General features: G+C 39.4%; 1 protein-coding gene and 1 long non-coding RNA gene across 2 annotated transcripts in view; both read left to right on the top strand.

Moving 5' to 3' along the window:
• LOC149090880 (uncharacterized) overlaps positions 1 to 23,653 on the top strand; it is a 112,841-nt gene that overhangs the window by 9,669 nt on the left and 79,519 nt on the right. The gene's annotated exons all lie outside the window — the stretch shown is intronic.
• On the top strand, positions 15,717 to 16,334 carry LOC149090881 (uncharacterized). The gene is made up of 2 exons (XR_016197486.1): positions 15,717 to 15,962; positions 16,039 to 16,334. It is a non-coding gene; the product is annotated as an uncharacterized LOC149090881 (long non-coding RNA).

The following is a 23,653-nucleotide window of genomic DNA, read 5'->3' as shown; positions in this document are numbered from 1 at the left end:
AATCCTCCTCTTCTGGGGCTCGAAACCACCTTGGAGCCAGGAGTTATCCAGCATTAACCTACAAGGTGGAGCCCCATATTGTGCTCCAAGTGAGCGTTGCCCTCTGTGCCTGCGTCCAAGTCATACTTCTTCCGCCGAAGAACCTTTTCGGCGAAGTCATAGACTTTTTTCCAAGCATCTATGCTACTGCACATTTGCTGTACTAATGTCTCTACTTTGACTTCTCCAACTGTTTCTGCCAAGTCGATTCTTTCTTCCGACCACCTGTTGCAGTTGAAGAAGTGTGTTCTGCATCGTCCATTGCATTTTCGCAGTAAATAAAGCTAGATTCGGCTTATTTAGATACTTTCGAAAGTATCCATATCCGGAGAGTAGTTGTGTCAAATAGAACGACATTTCACAGAGTTTTCTATTTACCCACTTCTCTAGATCGGGGATTATTCTAGCGGTCCATCTTCCATACCTTTCGCATGACTATCTCGCCTTCCACGAGACTATGGTTTGCTGTCGTATACTCTTTGCCGCCTGTTCTGCGAATTCTCCACTTTGCCGAAGATTCCATATTTTTTTGCGCTCTTGGGCAAGCAAGTCAACCGGTATGACTACTGCTATCACAGTCACGGCAGCCCTTATCCTTAAGGCTGCTCTTCGTTGCACTGATAACATCGGTTTTCGCCTTATATTCGCCTATAAGTTGACCGCCCACACTTCACTTCCATATAGCAATATTGCATTTGTCGCTTCCATGAGAAGTCTTCGTTTTCCTGCCGTCGGGCCGTCAATGTTTGCCATCAGCCTACTCAAAGACCCCGTTGCTGTCGCTGTTTTCCGCGTGGCATGCTTCAGCTGTTCCCAGAAGGTAAGTTTACTGTCTAGTCTAACGCCTAGATAGTTCACTGTCCTCTGAGTCCTTATAAGGTTTCCGCTTACTCGCATATAATTTTCGGTTGGGATCTGCTTCCCCGTGAACAGAAGTAACTCTGTGTTATGAGTGAAAAGTTCCAATCCTCGAGAGCTGAGCCACGTCTGCGTGCGGGTCATGACTTGGGTAAGACTCTTGAGCCTCTACGGTGTTTCTGGCAGTAATAACGGCTGCGATATCGTCGGCATAACCAATTAGGAAAGTGTTTTCAGGCATTTCCAGTCTTAGGATGTCGTCGTAGCTGATATTCTACAGGTCTGGTCCCAGGATTGACCCCTGTGCAGCTCCTCCAGTCACTTTATACCGTTTCGTACCAGTCTGTGTGGAGTACAGGAGGAGTATTCGATCCTGAAAATAGCTCCTGATCATATTCATCAGGCACTCCGGTATATGGAAACGATGCTCCAAGGAAGTAAGCATATTGGTCCACCTTACACTCTGAACCCGTGTTGCCTGGGGCTAAGTCCTCCAGCGGTCTCTACTGCGGCAAGTAGTCTGGGTCTTATGAGCTTTTCTAACAGCTTCCCCGCTGTGTTCAGCATACACAATGGGCGATAAGCCGAAGGTGAGTTGGGATCGCCTTTGCCTTTGCTAATGAGCACCAGTCTCTGTTCTTTCCACGCTTATGGGAATATCCTTTCTTTTAGACATGCCTTATACATCCTAAGGAGAAAAGTAGGCCGTTCTGATGCTATCACCTTCAGTACCTCTGCCGGTATATTATCTGGTCCCGGCGCATTCTTATTCTTTAGGGAGAGAGCCGCAATTGAGTTGTTCCTCGGTGAAATTTGGGACTGAACCATCGAACTCTACGGGTTTTCGCACATGCGTCTCGTGGATGTGTGTTGGAAATAGTGTTTCCACTATGTGATCCATCGTTTTATCCTCCACGCTTGGCACTGCTCCGTAGTTTCTCAACTTCTTCATGACTATCTTGTAGCCAAGTCTCCAAGGATCTTTATTTATATCTTTGCAGAGCTCTATCCACTTGTCATGCTTACTGCGTGTGATAGCAATCGACAGTTCTTTTCTCGCAATCTTAGCTGCTAACGCTTCCGTCATAAAATTTCCAGAGTGCCGTGACCTTGTTAGCCCTCTTCTACATTGTATGCATACTTTCCTTTTTTCTGCAATATCGTGGTTCCACCAGTACGCATGTCGTCTACCTCCGTGTTTGCTGTGCGTTTTTGGCATCGAAACGTCACACGCTCTTTCCATAGCTGTTAGGCTTCTTTCGACCACTTGCTTCGAGGTCAATGTGCCGTCAAACTGTCGTTCACGTCTATCTAGTTCAGCTAGTAATTTTCCTGTATCTACATTGCTTATGTCCCATCTGTGGAAAGTCTTTCTTGGGCATGGTGGAGGGTTTTTCTGATTGATATATATATATATATATATATATGATATATACTCGTGATCACTGCCCGTGAAGTCATCGAGTATCTTCCAGTCCTTTATCCGATCTACGATGTGTTCGGATCCAAAGATTACGTCCGGTATTGTGCCTTCACATCCCGGCCTATGAGAGGTAGCTCTGCCTCCGCGGTTTGCTACCACTAACCCGGACCTAGCAGCCATATCCATGATTTTCCGTCCTCTAGAGTTAGTAGAGGACATTCCCCAGTCTACTGTTCGTGCATTCAGATCGCCTGCCACAATGAAGGGCCGCCGTCGATCCATGAGCAGATCCTCGACTGCATCCAGTTTATTCTGGAAGCTGTTTATGTCATCGCTAGGAGTCAGGTAGCAACTGACTACTGCGACTTCTCTGAAGCGTGCGTAGACGTAGCAGTTTCCCATCCTGCTTTCTAGTGGCCGTTGTCCACTACTACTGGGGATCCATATGGCAGCAGAGGATGACACTACTCTAACCAGACACCGGTTTCTTTTCATGTATTGCTTGTATTGCTCACTGATGATCACTACATCAATAGCATGTTCTGCTACTATCTGTGTCAAAAGTGCATCCGCCGTTTTGCTCCGGTGTAGATTACTTTGGAGACAACATTTGCTGTAGTTTGTCGAGTGCATGGGCATTTGTGCGATCCCGGCATGTGATCAACAGAAGTGCGCCCTGCATCCGGGCAAATGCAGCATTTTGGTGGTTTTGTGCAGTATTTCATCTTGTGACCTGATTCAGCACATTTAATGCAGATGCCACCACCACTTCGGTCCGGTCTTGTACAGTTGGTCTGCAGATGACCGACCACAAAGCATCTGTAGCATCTGCGGATGGGCTTACACATCCTGGGCCTAGTCCTGACAAAGCCAAATTTAATATCTGAGCTCAGCAACGTCTCCGCTAATTGGCTTTCTAAAGTTACAAAAGCCCTTACTTGCTCTCGACTGTTTGGTGCAGTGACTTTTATGCGCAAGTCCGCTAATGAATTGTCAAGGACTTGTCGCACTGCCTCAGCCACCTCAGACTCTACAGTTAGTGAGTTAAGATCTCGGATCTCCACTGTCGCTGTAGACTTTAACTCGGCTACCGTAGCTGTTTTTTTAACGGTAGCCTTTAGTTTTTCAACCAGCTCCGGTTGTAACTTTTCCCCTTTGCTCAGTTCTACAAGGAGTGCCCCGGATCGGGTTTTCCTTATGCCTCTCACATTTGCCTTTTAGTCCTGTAGATTTGTGCTGCGTATGTTTCGTAAAACATCTTCGTAGCTTTGTCCACTTTCAGGTTTTATGAGGACTGCTTCTGTGCGGGGAGGTTTTTTCTTCTCTTTCTTTGTTGGTTGTGCTACTGCTTTTGGCTTCACTGCAGGTGCCGAAGTAGTCTTTTCCGCACTTTGTTTCGAAGCCCCTTTTCTGGTGACTTTTTGCCACAGATTCTGTTGTCCCTTGCAAAGGTTTTTGCCGGACTTCCAAGATCCGTGCCTCTCTCTCTGCTGCTGGTTCTAATATTTTATGCTTAGTTGCTTCAGCTTCCAGCTTCTTCCAGGAGTTCCTGCAGTATCCTAGATTATCGAGCAAATCGTCTAGGTCGGATACCCCGCTTTTAACATCCAGACTGATGTTTTTTGCTTAGCGACAGCGGTTTTTATACCTGCTTCAGCGGTGTCGGTTTTTGGAGTTTCCTCCACACTTCTTGGCGCCTGTGCTACAGGGCTCCTTTGCATCTTTGAGCTTTTGCCAAAGCGCAATCTTGGGCTTGTGTCAGTTGTAATCTGGAATTGGGTCGTTGGCAATGAGTTGTTTTAGTTTTTCAAAAGCGTTAATATATTCTGGATTTTTAATGTCTATTTTTGGCTATGTCTGCAAAATTTTGAATAAATTTTCTATAGTGACCAGTTAATCCAGGAAAACTTTTTATTTCTTTAGTTTTTGTTGGAATTGGATAGTACACAATTGCTTTTATCTTATCAGGATTGGGTTTTATTCCATCCTTAGTTATGACATATCATAGGAAGGTAGTTTCTTGTTTTAGAAACTCGCATTTGTCAAGTTGTAATTTGAGATTGGCTTCAGAAAGCTTCTCGTAAACTAATTGAGTGTAGGTGTTCTTTTAAGGATGTCTAATAAACAATTATATAGTCAAGATATACTAAACAGTGCTTATTTAATAATGTTCGCGGGACATTATTCATGCAACGTTGAAAGGTTGCAGGTGCATTCTTTAATCTAAACGATATTCATAGTGGCCATGTTTAGTGGAGAAAGCTATTTTGTATGGAATATGGATGCATTCAAGTTGATGAAATCCTTTTGCAAGGTCTATTGTTGTGCATCTACCTAGCTTTCCTAAAATCACGTCCATATTTGGTATTGGGTGTCTGTCATTTATGGTTACGTCATTTAATTTTCTGTAGCCAATCACGGTTCTAAATTTGTCTACCAGAAGCATCTTGCTTTTTAGGTACGATCTATATACAATATAAATTTTCCTTCTTCATTTAAATGGTCTAGTCGGTAAGTGTTAGAATTCTTAGGTTTGTAATCGGAATATCGTTGATTAATTTATACTTTCCATTGTATAAATTTACAGTTTGGGATTTATAATACATAATGGCTTCTGATTCTGACAGCAGTGTTTTACCAATTAGTAGATCATAATTTGGTAAAAATTGATGTAAAAGAAATTCGTAATTATTTTGAACAAGTTGATGGAAAGAAGATTAATTTTTTTTGTGATACTTAAAGGTCCATTACTAGTTTGAATAAGACAGTCGGTATCATGAATTGGTATATTAAAAACATTGGATGTCATAATATTTACAGTAGATCCTGTATCTATTAAACAAATTTTCGGCTTGCTCGATTTCTATTTCATTTGGTTGTTCTATCTCTTGTTCGGCTGTGGCTGTTGGTGTGTATGTGTAGTCTGAGCTTTGTGGGTGACTTTGTTCTTGGTAATATTGAGGATAGTATTCATAGTAAGAAGCTGATTGAGCTTTCTTGGTAATATTGAGGATAGTGTAAGATCAGAAGCGTTTTTCTGTCTAGCATGAGTTCAGAGTATGGGGATGCTGTTCTAACTAAACTAATGAGCCGTATATGAAATTCAGCGCATCGTAGGTGCAACGTTTATTCGTAGAGTTCTTGATATACACTAAAAGTACAAACGTATGAGCAAGCGCAGCTTGCTTAGAGCTAGGCGAATTAATGCAAGTAATAAGAGTTCACCACGCAAGAGATATAGAGTAATTAGGGTGAACCCAAATGTAAAAATATAGGTATAAAATTCAAGTTAACAATAAGATAAGTGAATTTGGCCCAACATCCCGGCCCCATTGAATGACGCAGTCTTTCAAGAGACAGGAAGAATCGCTATTTTGTGAACTGGTCTCCGGATTATGCCTTTGGTAGTGCGGACATCTACCACTCGTACTCGTTGATCTCGTCCAGGAATTGTAGCTGTAATGCGACCCATTATCCACTTCTGAGAAGGTACGTTGTCTTCATGTATGAGAACCATGTCCCCGATAGAGATACTGGGTGATGGTTTGGTTCACTTGTGGCGCACGTTCAGCTCATTGAAGTAGTCTGTCAACCAGCGTCGCCAAAAATATTGTTTGATACCAGTTATCAAACGCCAGCGATCCAAAGATCTCAACTGTTCATCTTCTATATTGTGTTCAGGCAATGCTCGCAGGGAGTCTCCAACTAGAAAGTGACCAGGTGTCAGAGCACCCAAGTCCCTTGGATCTGATGATAGTGGTGTGAGTGGGCGTGAGTTGAGGATGGCTTCTACTGTGATTGTGGCCAATTCCTCAAACGTGCAGCGGGCGTTCATAAGGCTGCGCGTCATAATAGCCTTGGCGCTTTTAACTGCGGCTTCCCAGAGGCCTCCAAAGTGTGGTGCTCTGGGTGGGATGAAACGAAAGTTTATGAATTCATTTGTGCAAAAACTAATAATTGACTGTTGATTTTCTTGCTTGAAGAAGTAGGTTCGCAGTTCCTTTAATTGATTGCTTGCTCCAGTGAAATTCGTGGCATTGTCGCAAAATATATCCACAGGCAATCCTCGTCGTGCAATCATGCGCCTCAACGCGGCTAAGAAAGCATCCGTTGAAAGGTCAGATACCACTTCGATATGCACAGTTTTGGTGGCGAAGCATACAAATATGGCAATGTAGGCCTTGCGAGGAGCCTTGCCCTGAATGCGGAGATAGACGTTGACTGGTCCACAAAAGTCAACTCCACAGTGAGCGAAAGGTCTCGATGGCGTCAATCGCTCTACAGGCAGATTTCCCATGAGTTGCTGTTGCAACTTTGGCTTGTAGCGCACACAGTGCACGCACCTTCTGACAAAAGAGCGAGCCAGGTCTCGAGCATTTACGATCCAGAATTGCAGACGAATTAGTGCGACAAGTGCCTTTGAGCCAGCATGATAGTGTTGCACATGAAGAAACTGCACGTAGTGACGAACAAAATCACCTTTGCTGGGAAGTATGATTGGATGTTTCTGAACCTCCGGAGCATTTGCCAATTCGGGACGGCCGCCAACCTTCAATAGTTGACATCCGTCTGTAATCTGTAAAAATGGATTTAGAAATTTTATATGACTTGATATTTGCCTATTTTTGTTCAAAGCGTGAATTTCATCTGCGAAGTGTTGCTGCTGCAGATTGAACCTCGCCGTCCGCTGCAACTGTGCGTGCGTAAATGCAGCATCCATATGCACGTATGGAAGCGTCACAGAATCCATGCAAATGCAACTCCTTGTTGTTCGGCTGCATACAGAATCGAGGTATTTTCAGCGACTCTAGTGAAGTAAGTGATGCAGCAAACGATTTCCAAGCATTTAGCTTTTAGGTTTTGCGGCACAGACTCATCCCATTGTAATTTGACTATCCACAGTTCCTATAGAATGATCTTTGCTGTCACAATAATTGGCGCTACCAATCCCAATGGATCAAAAAGTGAAGATGCCACAGATAAAATTGTCCTCTTGGTGATTGCATCAACGGAGCATTTGGGTCGATAGGCAAATAGCAACACATCCAGACCTTGGTTCCATGCTAAGCCCAATGTGCTAGTAACTGAGCCATCTTCTAGATTCAAATCTTTGATCGTGCTGTCGTCGACAAAGTCCGGATGATTCGAATGCCATTTTGCTAATTCAAATTTGCCCTTGCCAAGTACTTCGATGACCTTTGCCTTGAGTTGTTGCAGGCCTTCTGCTGTGTCATGCCCACAAATAAAGTCATCCACGTAGAATGATGAATTTATAGCTTGTGTTAGAGCGTTAAAATGAAAAACACTCCACATTTGCCGAATTCAAGATCTTAACTGAACTGTTTATTGCTTAAAATCCTAGTTCTTATATACCTAACAGAGACTCTTAAAACTACTTCCAGTCACTGGAAGGGTGCATTTTCTCACACAAACAAGTGCCCAGATGTTTACTTAAGTGTCCCTTTTTTTGAATCTTTGGGCCCAGGCTCACGTTACATTTACATATATTAGACGCTGCATTGGTCGCTGCAACTAAGGGATGACATATTTATTACTTTGTGTCGGATAACGCGCAGGTTATTCGAGTACTGTCTCTATTTTTATTATTATGTATGTTCATGTTTGAACATTCTGCCAGGGCCCCAAAAATGTTGTGGTTGTAAAAATTTTTATTTTTTGTTCGATGACTCGCAGGTCATCCAGTATTCGCATGTTTTCAAACATTCTGCCAGAGGGGCCAAAAATATATTTGCTTTTTTGTTTTCATTTTAATATTAGTTTGATAACGCGCAGGTTATCGAATAAATTTTTTTGTCGGATAACGCGCAGGTTATCGAGTATTTTTCTGTATATTTTTTATATTTCAAATTATATGGGACCAGGAAATGTTATAGCTTTTAATCGCCTCTTTACATTACATTTTCTTATTGTATATATGATTAATATTAATGCAATCAAAATACTTATTAACATAGAAGCATGACCTGATATGTGATGAAAATGGAGCCCTTTTAATTCTATATGGCTCTCCTTCATTTGCTGTATTGCTATTTGTAAATGCTCAATTTCTTTCGTATGATTTATTCTTGACAGTGCTAATGGGTTCCTTTCGTTGTAAGTAATTGATATATTTCTTTTAGTTCTGTACCTGTCCTTTTCCCTGGTAAGACTAAATTCTCGGACAAACTTTCTTTTATCTTGGCTATTTCTTCCCCAAATTGGTAAGGCTTCAATATAACCGGGCTTAATCTGCTATGATTTATATCAATTAGCATATTTATTACCCCTGTTTGAATCTTGTCACATTCTTCAATTAAGGCATTTAATTGATTTGTTATCATAAAGAAATTAATTGCTTCCTTATACACATAATACGATTCTTTTAGCAATTCTGTCATATTGTCTATACGTATATTCATGTCATTGAAATGAATATTGATTTCCTCAGTGGTTCTTTTGAGTATATTTGCTGTGGAATCTATTATTGATGTCTGTTTCTCACTCAATTTTTTTTATGTTATGTTGGTTGTCTAATAAACTGACCATGTTTTCTTCCATTTGTTCTCGATCGTCTGCATCCATTATCCCAAATAGCAAGTGATATAATGAGCCCATGAATTCGAAAGGTGCACGTTTGGTTCTTGGTTTATTTTGTAGTATAAATAGTTTGTTATTATCTTCTAATTCTGCTATTCGTCTTTTTGTATTATTTAGTATTATATTACATTGGTCCTCGAAACTCTGTAGTTTCGTACACACTGCTCTCATTTTCCCTTCTAATTCACTCCCTTTCTTTAACATGTCAAAATATGAATCTAGGTTATAGTAAATAATTAGATCCCATGATGAGGTTACTATTTCTACTTCACCCATTGGATCTAAATAGATTGCTGAGTTGTTACCTAATTTTGAAATTGTTATCTTATCGCTTTTCGTTACTTCTGCACTTGATACCTGACAGAAGAGAGCTAAGACTAGCATTGCCATTAGTACTTTTAGTCTTGATCCTCCTTTCCCTCTGCTAGATTGTCTTGTGCTTCTTAGGTCTGAGTCTTCATTTTTTAATTCACCTAGCTGACATACTTTATTGATTGGTCGTGTAACTAACCCTTCTTGAGATTTAACTTTTACGACTCTAACTTTATTGTCTTGGCCTTTGTGAACTTCTTTTATTATCCCTAGTGGCCATCTAGCAGGGTGACAATTTTCATCCTTTCTTAATACTATTTGCCCTTCTTCTAAATTTGGCATCTCTTTTTTCCATTTATTTCTTTGCTGAAGGGTATATAAATAGTCATTTTTCCACTTATTCCAAAAATCTCTCCTCATTTTTTGGATCAGTTTCCATCTATCTAGGTTTCCTATTTTTTCTTCTCCTGTTGACTCCACTTCACTTACTGTGGGTCTACCTATTAAAAAATGTCCTGGAGTTAGTACTTCGATATTATCGATATCATCCCCTGTAGTGTATAGAGGTCTGGAGTTTAAGACTGCTTCAATTTGACATAATAGTGTCGTCATTTCTTCAAGGTTAAATTGCTATCTCCTATTACTCTTTTTAAATGATATTTTACTGATTTTACTCCCGCTTCCCAGATTCCTCCAAAGTGAGGGCTTGCCGCCGGGATAAAATGCCACTTTATTTGTTCTTTTTCTAACGTTGAAGAAATTTTTGTATTTTCTTGAATTGTTTTCTTAAATTCTTTTTCTAGTTTTTTAGCTGCTCCTACAAAATTTGTACCGTTATCAGAATATATGTTTAAGCATTTTCCTCTCCTTGCAATAAATCTTCTCATTGCAGCTAAAAATGCATCTGACGTTAAGTCACTAACTGCTTCTAAGTGTATAGCTTTTGTTGCCATGCACACAAATAATGCTATGTACCCTTTATACATTTTTTGCCCACGATACTTAGAACATTTCATATAATAAGGCCCTGCATAGTCTATTCCCGTATTCAAGAATGGGTATGACATTGTAATTCTATTCATAGGGAGATTTGCCATTATTTGTTGTGTGGGTGTATGATTATATCTAGTGCATGTAATACAATTACGTAAGTATTTCTTTAGACAGTTTCTGAGTCCAATTATCCAATATTTTCTTTGAATATAGTTTCTCATTACATTAATACCTCCGTGCAGAGTGATAGTGTGCGCATCTTTAATTATTAAGTTAACTAAATGGCATTTGTCAAGAATAATTGGATGCTTTACGTCAAATCCAATACTAGCTTTCTCTAATCTTCCTCCTACTCGAAGTATTCCCTTTTCATCTAAAAATGGATTCAAACTAATTATTTTACTCTTATTTTGTAAATATTTTTTCCCCAACAGCTTTCCTATTTCTGTTCTAAACTGACATGCTTGTTGTTGTTTAATAATTAATATTCTAGCGTTATTTAATTCTTCTACTGTTATATATTTTTGCGGCTTTTGTATCGTTTTTTTGGTTATGATTTTAATAAATCTAATAATAAATGCTACTACTTTTTGTAATTTTTGCATACAAGAATATCGTTTGATTAATTCACCTATTATATTCTTTTCTGAGTTCACACTTATTTTTTCTTCATCTACATTTTCTTCTTCTTTTGGCCAATGGTTCTTTGATTTGGCTAACCACTTTGGCCCATTCCACCAAATTTCGCATTCTACTAATTTATAAGTATTGATTCCTCTGGATGCTATATCTGCTGGATTGTCTTCTGATTTTACATGATTCCATTTAATTTCTGACATTTTCCTAATCTCATCCGTTCTTTTTCTAATGAATTTATTTTTATTCAATCCGTTTTGGATCCAAGCTAATGTGATAGTGGAATCACTCCACGCAAAGATTTCAACATTAATTTTAATCGATTCTGTTATTTTAGAAATGAGTTTTGTCAAAAGATGGGCAGCGCATAGTTCCAATTTGGGAATAGTTTTACGATTTTTCTTGGGATTAACTTTACATTTACTAGCTAATATCATTACCGAATTACCTACTTTGGCATATACTACTGCTGCATAGGCTTTTTCAGAAGCATCAGCAAACCCATGAAACTGTACTTCAATATCTTTTTGTATTTTGACCCACCTAGGTATTCTTAGGTTTTGTAGATGTTTCAAATTATCTTGATACTCTTTCCATCTTTGATTTCTTCTTTGGATAGTTCTTCATCCCATTTTTTATCAGTTAGCCATAGCTTTTGCATAAACAGTTTCCCTATTATGGTCACTGGAGCTAACCACCCTAAGGGATCATATATTTTAGCAAGTGTTGATAAGACTGTTCTTTTATTTATTGTTTTAATATTGTTGTCAGTGAAACTAAATTTGAATTCATCTTTGAGGGGTTCCCACTGTAGACCTAATGTTTTTATTGACTCATTCTCTTCAATGCTTAACACCTTATTTTCTTCATTTCTGTCTATTTCTTCAATTATTTCTGATTTATTTGAAATCCACTTTCTCAGATTAAATCCTACTTTTGCTAGTTCACTGGAAACACATTCAACAATTTCTTTACAGTTTTGTATGGACTCAGCGCCTGTCATAAGATCGTCCATATAAAAATCTGTTTTAATTATTTATTATGTCTAAAAGAACTCTAGTGGCTAAGTAAGGAGCTGATGCAGTACCATAAGTGACTGTGGTAAGCTTAAAGTTCTTTAGTTTTTTACTTGGAGAATCTCTCCAGACAATATATTGAAATTCTTGGTCATGTTTTGCTATTTTTATTTGCCTATACATTTTTTCTATATCTGCTGATACTACATATTCCCAGCGTCGCCATTTTAATATAATGTCAAATATATCTTTTTGAACTCTTGGTCCCGTCCACATAATGTCATTTAGACTTTTCTTATTTGTTGTTTTTGCAGATGCGTCAAAAACTACCCTTAGCTTCGTTGTCAGAGTACTATCTCTTAACACTGCCTGATGTGGTAAATAATATTTTCCTTCTTTATTTGTAGATATCATATGTCCTAACTGCAAGTAGTCGTTCATGAAATTTGTGTAGTCTGTTCTTAATTTTTCATTTTTTTGCAGCTTTTTCTCTAAGCTAAGAAATCGAGCTATAGCTTGTGGCTTTGATTCTCCTAATTCATTTTCTTCTTTGAACGGAATTGTTACAACATATCTACCCCTTGAATCAATTTTTGTTGTATTCTGAAAATTTTTCTCACAAAATTCTATCTCTTTGACATCTTCTTCTTCTTCGTTTTCTAATTCCCAGAACCGATCTAGGTCTTCTATTGCAATACTTGTCGCTACTATCGTTGTTTTACCTTTTGATTTTGTACAACCTGATACAATCCAACCAAATTCAGTCTTTTGCCCAAGTAATCCATCTATCTTTACTATCCCATCTTTTAGTACGTGTGGATATAAGTCTGCACCTATTATTATGTCTACACGACCTGGTTTATAAAATTGTGGATCAGCTAAAGTGAAATTGTGCCATTGAGCCATGTCTATATTTGCTTTACTAACTGGGAGAGCTTTCATTAACTTTGATAATATGATGGCCTCAACCCTAAACTGTTCTTTATTTGGTTCTCTAGGTTTTATTATTAGCTTAACTTTGTGTTTCGACCTACAAGTATTTTCTGATGAGACACCACTTATTTCTGTCTCATTTCTGATTCTGGGTAAATTTAGCAACTGTGCGGCCTCCTCAGATATAATTGTTTTTTGAGATCCACTATCTATTAAGGCTCTTAAGTTAATATAATTCCCCTTTATTGCTTTAACTTTAATTATCGCTGTGGCTAATAAGGCCTCTTCATTTGTTACTACTGTATTAACTTTTTCTGTATTTATATGTAACATTGTATGATGAGGCTTCTTACAAAAGTAACAATTCATGCTACTTGTACACCTATTAGTATTCGTGTGTCTTAAACACCTCAAACATAACTGTATCTTTCTTGCAGCATCCAATCTTTCTCTTGGGACCATTGCCTTAAATTTCGTGCATTGCGTGGTACTATGACCTACTACTTTGCATATAGGACAATTGTAACCAGAGTGAATTTTCTTTTCCTCCTTATTTGAAGTGGATAATGAACAATGTCGCTGATCTAAGTAGTCTATTACGTCAGTCAGTAATTGTATTTCTTTTGTCTTTTTTATTTGGCTTTCGTATAATTGAAGTGCCTCTTTACTAAATTTTCTTAGTATTATGTGTGCAAAGATTTTATCAACTTCTTCTGAAAGTTGAGCCTTACTTTTAATTATATGTATTGACTCATTAATTGTATCAATAAAATAATTGATACTTTTGGATGAGTCAATATTTAAATTTGGAAGGTCCATTATTCGGTTCAATTGTTCCGAAAAAATTTTCCTTTTATTTTCATATCGCTTGGTAAGTAATTCCCAAGCGGTAGAATAATTATCTGCGGACCCCGTTAATAAATGAGCAACTATGCTCTTTGCTTCTCCTCGTAATGAGGATTTTAAGTAACTGAATTTGATAGAAGGAGTTAAATCTTCTCTTCTATCAATAAGGTCGCAAAATAATTCAGCGAATAAATCCCAATCTTTGACATCTCCAAAAAATATTGGGACTTGAATTTTTGGTAGACCCGGAAGGTTATCCATTTTTTCGTGGATTATGGGTTGAATTGGGGTGCCTTTTTTGGCTTCTAACGCACTGATTGCATTTTGCACATCAAAATCTAATTCATTAACCTCTTCGTCAAACATTTTGTTTGACACATATTTATTTCTTAGCTCGTGAACTAGCTTTGAAACTTTATTCCATAAATATTTAATTTTATTCTTTCGAATCTCGAAGATTCCTACGTTTCCTTTTGCAATGTCCTCATATACTTCTACTAAATATAGTTTTAACTGTTCGACTTTGCTTTCAAACTCTACTTCTTCTTCAGAGCTTTTGTGAACTGTGACTGCTCTAACATGCTTCACATCTTTATCTTCTTCTTTCTCATAATTTCTAATTTCAAATCTTGTATGCTTTTCATCGCTTTATCAAATTCCTTATTGTTAAAGTATGCATGGTCTATTACCCCTACTTTTAACAATAAGGTATGATTATTTTCTAATTCTTCTTTTATTTTTTCTAACTCTCCTAAAATTTCGCTCGGTGGCCTAATTTCCTCAGATGAGTCTAGTTTTTTCAATCTGGACACTAAGTCCGATTGCATTTTCAAGAGCTTTATCACTTTTTCTGACAGCATTCTTTTTATTTTTATTTATATTTATTAAAAAAATTAAACTACGACTTATCTTTATGTTATCCGCGCTGTCCTCCTGTTGATCCAGTCTTCTCTGAAGGGGGCGCCTGATGATCTTGGTGATATTCCTCTTCCCGTTGGCCACTGACGGTTCTGATGAGTCGCTTTCTTTCGTCGAATTTCGCTGTAGTTTTACTCTGTCTCTCTTTTTGGATGGAGAACAGAAACCTTTTGGTAGTATTCTGCCTCTTCGCACTTTGCGCGAGAGAACAGAATTACTTCGATTTTTTATTTTTTTGAACCGAATTTTTCGGATTTTTATTTATTATTATTATTTTTTTTTTTTTTTTGTCTCCGCACTTCACGCGAGAGAACAGAATCACTTCAATTTTTGTTTTTGTTTTTTGTTTTTCTCTCTCCGCACTTCACGAGAGAACCGAACTTTTCGGATTTTTAAATTTTTTTTTTTTTTTTTCTAGTCCCTTTTTGGGAATGCAGACCCACCAGCACTACAAATTTTCTTTTTTTTAAATTTGAGCACCACTTTTAGTTTATATATGTATATACTCTGTCTCTTACCACTGGCGGGGGAAAACAGAGTAATATACTATATTTTGTCTTAAGCTGAGTTTTAAAACTATCAGCATTAAGACGCTGGTTCCTTTCTCTGTGTCTCTTACCACGGGTGGGGGAAAACACAGAGAACGCCGAAGGACCAAAATGTTAGAGCGTTAAAATGAAAAACACTCCACATTTGCCGAATTCAAGATCTTAACTGCACTGTTTATTGCTTAAAATCCTAGTTCTTATATACCTAACAGAGACTTAAAACTACTTCCAGTCACTGGAAGGGTGCATTTTCTCACACAAACAAGTGCCCAGATGTTTACTTAAGTGTCCCTTTTTTTGAATCTTTGGGCCCAGGCTCACGTTACATTTACATATATTAGACGCTGCATTGGTCGCTGCAACTAAGGGATGACATATTTATTACTTTGTGTCGGATAACGCGCAGGTTATTCGAGTACTGTCTCTATTTTTATTATTATGTATGTTCATGTTTGAACAGCTTGTGATCCCAATTTGTGAGTTTGCATATGTAGATCAGCCAAATATTTCATACTGCGTATGGCGAGATATGGTGCTGAGGCCGTACCATATGTGTTTAGTGAATATGTCCGTAGTGGCTTGTCTGTTGAATCCAAAGAATGTATTGGAACTTGCGGTCACGATAGTCCACCAATACTTGCCTGAACATTTTCACAACATCTGCAGTCAGTGCATATTTGTACGTTCGAAAGCGTAGCAGAAGCGTATATAGATCAGTCTGAATAGTCGGTCCAACCATTAGCAAATCATTGAGTGATTGTTGCGATGAAGATCGATTTGAGGCATCGAAGACAACTCTGAGCTTCGTTGAAGTGCTATTTGGCTTGAAGACGCAGTGATGTGGTATGTAATTATGTGGCTCGTCAACCCTTGGTGAGTGTACCAAACTCATATGATTTAAATCTTCATATTCGCGCAGAAATGCTATGTATGCTGCCTTTAGCTCGGGATTGCGATTTAAGCGCCGTTCCAGTGACTCGAATCTCAGCTTAGCAGACTCGTATGAAGATCCTAGATGTCGTGGGTCATCCTTGAATGGTAGCCGAACAATAATTCTACCATCTGCTTGTTGGCGTACAGAGCGAGTAAACATTTGTTCGCACTGCAGTTGCTCAGGTATGAACTTGTCGATTGGTTTACTCAAATCTTCGATACGCCAGAGTCATTCCAAATTGTTGTTTATTGACTCCTCCTGTGAGAGCGAGTAGCAGTGCGTCTTTTGCTGTCCCCCCTTATAGCGTCCAGACACAATCCATCCAAGTAACGTTTTCTGAAGCATAGGAAGGTTGGGACCCAATTTGATTTGTCCCACTGCAAGAATTTCAAAAAATGTTTCGGTGCCAATAAGTAAATCGATATGACGAGTTTTGTGAAACTTCTCATCAGCTAAAGGTGTGTTCTTCGGTATGTTCCATGATGAAGTGTCGATGTCCGATTCTGGCTGATAGGCAATGTGTGACGTTACGCAGAAATCAATGGGCATCTTGAAATCCTCCAAGGGTGATTTGATTGTGGCCGAAGTGCCAAACTTGATGTATGTGTGTGACTCACCGACGCTACAGATTCGCATGTGCCGTTTGACCTTTGGCAAGCGTAGTGGTTGTGCGAACTGTTCTGAGATGAAGTTCACCTGTGAGCAAGAATCCAATAGAGCACGACCGATCCTGTAGTTTCCAGATGCATCCATGACCTCAACGATGGCCATTGCTAGAATGACTTGGTCTGTTCGATTGGTGTGTGTATGTGTCACCACATCATTTGAATTCGAGCCGCTGGGCAACATAGTTGTCGATCTACTCACAGCTGCCTCTCGATGTAGTAAGCTGTGATGAAGTCTCGAGCAACATCGACATCGTTGAGTAGAAGGACACTTGGTTGCCTGGTGGCCCTTGCCAAGACAGTTTAGACACAGACCATGTCGTTTCGCTGCTTCATAGCGCTCTGCAACCGACATCTCTTTAAGTCGACTGCAACGTGAGACTCGATGCTCTGAGCTAAGACAAAGAGGACATGAGTGAGTTGAACAATTAAAAGACAAACCATGTCGCGTGGTTGTCTGGCTTCGTGGTTTGCTAGCAGTTGCTGTACGGGCCTGGCTCGATTCGGACTTACCGCATGATTCCAAATATTGGCAATGCCTCTAAACTACCTGTACACATAAGTCCCACGTAGGCAACTTGGAATAATCCAATGATTCGTTCCATTTGCGCTTAGTTTCCATGTCCATCTTATCCATAACAATGGCTATTAACATTGCCTGTGCGATTTGTGCCTCGTTGCCTAATGATTTTAGCGAGTTGTACAATGCTGTAGAGTTGTCAATCAAACTTCGAATTTCGAGGCTGTTTGACTTTGATACACTCTTGAGCATAAATAACGACGAGATATTGTCCAAGAACACTAATTTTGGATTGTCGTAGCGTTGATTCAAGCGATCAAGTGCCTTTCGGTAGTTTTCAGGTGTGATCTGAAATGCCTTTACCGTTTCTAATGCTGATCCCTTTAAGCAGCTGATTAGTTGATTAAACTTCTCGATGTTTGATAAGCTGTTCTGTTGATCCACCATTTGGTTGAATAGCGCACTAAAATTCTTATAGTCCGCATAATTTCCATCAAATGTAGGTAACGCAAGTCTGGGCAGCTTGGCCGACGATAAGAATGTGGGCCCAGATACCGCAGCGAATGTTGATTCGTGTATATCCTCCGTGAGTTGCTCTGTAATGCAAACCTTTATTTCTACATACAGTTCCTCCAATGCGGTGCGTCCTGTATCGGTCGAACATTCCTTTTCAATTTGAGTCTGCAATACCATTGCTTGCTTAAAGTAAGCTTCCAAAATTTCCAAGCGACACTTTAATTCAGCTTGAACTGGTGCAGATTTCCCTTCTCTTAATTTGGGATCGACAACATTGCGGATGCGGCTAATATTGCGGCGAGTATTCGCGCGCTGTGTTTTAAGGCTCTCCAGAGACATTATTCGATCAACAACAACTTTATGGGTTTATTTAAATAACGATGATCAAATTCACTACCAGAGTTAAACCCAAATTGCACAAAATATTTATTAGCGCGAAGAAAAATGCAAGTGACAAATTTCACTCAACTGAGCTAATGTTGCGTGATGAATATAAGAGCGACGAATAATGCAAGAGACAAATTCCACTCAACTGAGCTTGCAGAAATTCGGCGATGAGTTTCACTCAATAATATCATATAATATCAAGTGAAAAGAGTAATTCCAGCGGTGAATTGTATATGTATATGTGTATGTAAGTGCGTTTGTGATTAACCGCACTTATGTATTTCGAATTCGACGAATATGATTTATCCAAACGTTTGACGAATATGATAGTAAGCGCACTGCCAATAACTTGCTGCTGCGATCGCGAGGGGATCGTAGGGGTAGCGAAGTGACGAAGATTGCAAAGCAGAAGCTGCTTTGCTGCGAGAGATTGACGAAACGAAGAAGATGACTCGGTGATGCGACGGCGGGGGTCACAGAGCGACAGCGAAGTCAACCAAAGCGAATGACCGGTGCGAACAGCAAGGCAAGCGAGTGCATGCACAACTAATAGCTTGTATGCTGATATATCCCACTTATACACAGAAGTATGTATGCAGAATATGTCTGTACATAAGCCAAATTATAACTCTAAATGCGTTCCACGGAACTTGAACAGCAATGCCCCACGTTGGGCGCCAAAATTGTTCAGAGTTCAGAGTATGGGGATGCTGTTCTAACTAAACTAATGAGCCGTATATGAAATTCAGCGCATCGTAGGTGCAACGTTTATTCGTAGAGTTCTTGATATACACTAAAAGTACAAACGTATGAGAAAGCGCAGCTTGCTTAGAGCTAGGCGAATTAATGCAAGTAATAAGAGTTCACCACGCAAGAGAGATAGAGTAATTAGGGTGAACCCAAATGTAAAAATATAGGTATAAAATTCAAGTTAACAATAAGATAAGTGAATTTGGCCCAACAGATAGTATTCGTAGCAAGAAGCTAATCGATTATAATATACTTTCTGCATATAATCGTGATAATTTATTTCTCCTTGATTTCTAGTTTCTTCATCTATGCTCATTTTACTTTGTCCACTTTCTGCAGGTCTAAAACGCATTGTTGGTTGGTTGGCTAGAACTATTGAAAGGGGTTTGTTGTGGAGTTACTTGTATCTCTTGTCTGAAACGATTGTCAAATTGGTTTTGTCTAAAATTTGTTCTGGGTGTAGAATTAAAGGGTCTAACTTGATTTGGTATTGGTTACATTGGTTGCGGTGAATAATGTTTAGATTGAAAATTGTTATTGCTAGTATAATTAGGTTTGGGGGAAGATGTGATTGTTGAAAATATGATCGATATGGGACATAGGAATGATGAGGTTGAAGGAATGTAGGAAACTTTTGAATATTGAGATTTTGGTATAATGGCTTGAAAATTTTATCTTTTTCACTTTATTGTGATTTAAATTTAGACAGGGTTCTTCATAAAGATTTTTTTTACCCTGAACCCATTGAAAATGGGAAATCAGGGTATAATGGTTTTGTTAAAATGTATGTAACAGGCAGAAGGAGGCGTGGCAGACCCCACAAAATATATATATTCTTGATCAGGGCGACGAGCTGAGTCGATTTGGCCCTATCCGTCTGTCTGTCCTTCCGTCTGTCCGTATGTTTGATAGCGTCGATTTTAGAAGATATAAGAGCTATATATTTCAAATTCTTTTTAAAATGCCCCTACATAACGCGCGCATATCGAGTTTATCACTAAAAATCGTTAGCTCCTCCCGTTATTTTGTTATCGATAAAATACCTTATCGAAAATCAGTTAAAAAATTATATCTCCACATCTTTATAGCTAGAGTCTCAAAACTTTAAATATATATTAAGATGCATTTTATACAGTTTTGATTTTTCATAAAATTCACCCTCCACCCCTATATCCACCTCCACACTCTCATCTTTGTAAAAGTCGTATATCAAATACTATAGACTTGTGCTTCGGTATACACATACATTTAAACATTATGATGACGTTCTGAAAGTTTGATTAAGATTGTACGTCTAAAAATAAAATTATTCAATAAATAAATTCTCATATATTTAAAAGACAGATCATATGTTATACATATATAATTTTATCATTCAACTTTAAAGCAATGAAAACCGATTAGTCATTTTGGGACCATGCGGCGCATGTTTCTAGGCTTTAGTTAACTCCCCAAGATGGAAATGGGATCGCGAGGAATAACAGCAGGTAGCCAGCGATCATGGTAGGGTAGGCATGATCGGTCGCCTTAATATCTGAGGCCGACTTTCGTTGCGCAGTTTTATATTTGCCTGCGCAGCGAGACCCAGCTTCCCTCTCTCTCTTTCTTTTCTATCGAATCGGCCGATGACAGCCGATTTCATTTAATAAATATAGATTAAGCAGCGCTAGGAATTGCAGCTTCCCCTCTGTACCCTCTTCCTTCATCGGAATGTAGATCCACGTCGACCACCCAAGATCTTGATCTATAGTGGATATATCTATGCCCATTGGGGGCGTGGAAAATCAGATAAAACTATATCTCCAAGAGTCTTACAGCTAAAGCACCGAAATTTTGCATGTAAGCTAATGCTATAAAGTTTAATGAAAACATCATATGTCTACGCCCCGACCTGAAGATACATATATATAATAATTATTCGATTCAGAGGTTTATTAGAGACTAAAAAATACATAAGCATATACGCTGCAGCGCAGGTAGCCGAATATAGACTTAAAGCATAAACGAAAGAATGTCCGTTAACAGAACCTAACATGAAAATAATGTTAGCAAAAGAGATAGACATTCAGCGTTGTTTACATACATAATTTTAACACTCCTCCTCCGCGATGTCTACTTTACAAAATAGTATCATTTAAGCCCTAACATTCCTGTAAATTTTTCATGTTTAACTTTACATAAATTCTTCGTTAATACATCTGATATCATTTCATCTGTGGGAATGTACCTTATATATATTACATTATTTTTGTACATTTCCCTTACAAAATGGTACTTTATTTCAATATGCTTGCTACGCGAATGAAACTTTGCATCTTTAGCAAGGCACTGTGCGCTCTGATTATCGCTATAAATCAGCACCTTTGCGATTGGCCCGAGCTCCATTTCGTTGATCAATTTTCTAAGATATACCGCCTCCTTGGCTGCCGTAGAAAGTGCCACGTACTCGGCTTCTGTGCTACTGAGAGCGACTAAATTCTGCTTCTTTGACTCCCAAGAGACTGCTGCTCCAGCAAGGTAGAATGACCAACCCGTAAATGACTTCCGGTCGTCACTGTCGCCAGCCCAGTCTGCGTCAACAAAACAGTGGATAGGCACACCCGTTTTGTTATAGTGTAGTCTCAAATGTGAGGTACCTTTTAGATATCTCAATACCCGCTTGGCTGCAACCTCATGCTCTTTGTGCGGATCTGCATTTCTCTGCGCCAGCTTAGCCACAGAGTGTATTATATCTGGCCGTGTAGTCAACGCCAAATACAATAACGAACCAATGAGCGATTGATAGCGTGTTTTATCCACCTGGCCGCAGTCAACATCATCGCACCTCGTCTGGAAGCCAATTTCCAACGGGGTCGCGCTTGGCTTGCACTCTTGCATGCCGTAATCCTTCAGCAGGTCATCAATGTACTGCTTATGGCCTATGGAGAGACTACCAGTCTTTCCATTTCGCTCAATCTCCATTCCCAAAAAGTAGTGCAGCTCACCACCATCGACCACATCGAATTTGTTTGATATGAGCTGCTTAATGTGGGCCACATCTTCTTCTCTGGTACATGCAAGTAAAAGATCGTCAACATATACAACAATAATATTCAAATACCCTTTGTTTTTGTTTGTATAAATGCATGGTTCACTTGCACATGGAACGAAACCAATCTCCAAAAGAGTGCTCTCCAGCTTTTGGTTCCACTCCCGACCGCTCTGTTTCAAGCCGTACAACGATTTCTTCAGCTTCAGTACGCGCTTGGGATAATCAGCGTCGATAAAACCCTCTGGTTGTCGCATATACTCGTCATCGTGTAGCTCGCTGTTCAGGTATGCTGCAGAAACATCCATCTGATGCAAGTGCATCCCGTGCTCGACAGCTAACGCAATCACCAATCTGATTGAGAAGTAACGTGCAACTGGAGAGAACGTTTCCGTGTAGTTAACTCCGTATTGCTGTCCGCATCCTTTCGCGACTAATCTAGCTTTAAAACGCTGAACGTTGCCATGCTCATCACGCTAGGTGGTAAAAACCCATTTACAACCAATAACCTTTTCGCCTGCGGGAAGATCGACCAGACTCCTCCTGCATCGCCGATTTCCAGTCTTCACAATGTTCTGATCGAAGTGCCTCACTAACACATGTGGGGACAACAACATTTCGAGCGTCTAGTACATTCAGAACATTGTACTCTTTTCGTGGACGTCCTGAACGCCCAGTGCGAACAATTCGTGGTCTCCCTGGACCTCTTCTTCCTGTCACCTGCTCTTCCTCAGCATCTTCTTCGCTATCACTTTGCCACTGTCTATCAAAAGCTGGACTTTGCTGCTGCTCATCAGGGTCGTGACTTTCATCATTTTGCTCGCAATCAAGTTTTTCCCCTGGCTCAAGGATTAGCACATCTGACTCACGTGATGATCCTTGGTCGTGCTCCAATCCTTTCCTGAATTTGTGCTCTAAAAACACAACATCTCGGGATAACACAACGCTTCTTTTGACAGGGTTGTACAGACGATAAGCTTTGGCGGTTTCAGAGTAACCTACCAGTATATGCTGCTCGCCTTTTGCTGAAAACTTGTTTTTATGTTTTTTATTTAATACAATGACTTCCATACCAAATACTCTTAGATGAGAAACGCTCGGTTTTTTCCCATACCAATCCTCATATGGAGTTTTGCCAATCAAAGCTGCCCTATTGCGTAGATACGCAGCCGTCATTATCGCCTCGCCCCATAAACATTCACCAACTCCAGCATGCACCATCATACTTCGCGCCATCTCCACCAGTGTTCTGTTGGCGCGTTCCGCCACACCATTTTATTGTGGAGTGTAGGGAACAGTTAACTGTCTTTTTATACCATGGCTCGATAAGAATTTTTCAAATGTACCGCTCAGGTACACACGCCCGTTGTCGCTTCTTATAGCTTTTATGCGTTTTCCAGTTTGATTTTCAGCTAATCTTTTAAAGTCCTTGAATTTCTTCAACACATCACTTTTATTTTTTAGCATGTACACCGACATATAACGCGATTTATCGCCAATAAATGTTGCAAAATAACGCGCTCCACCTTGTGATGTCGTACGCATAGGACCACAAATGTCTGTATGAACTAAAGCTAAAGCTTCTTCACGCTAATTTTGCTTTTTGCACACGATTCGCACACAAAGTTATTTGTATTACACACACTAGCTGGAAGTCCATTAACTATGTTTTGGCTATCAAAATTTAAATGACCGAACCGATCATGCCATTTCACCAATTGATTCATATTTGCA

This window comes from Drosophila navojoa, chromosome X (assembly GCF_054131105.1).
Source record: "Drosophila navojoa isolate 15081-1374.11 chromosome X, UAZ_NAV_1.0, whole genome shotgun sequence".
NCBI lineage: Eukaryota > Metazoa > Arthropoda > Insecta > Diptera > Drosophilidae > Drosophila > Drosophila navojoa.
Note: the sequence above shows the minus strand (reverse complement) of the source record. Positions and strands in the feature narration are given on the sequence as shown.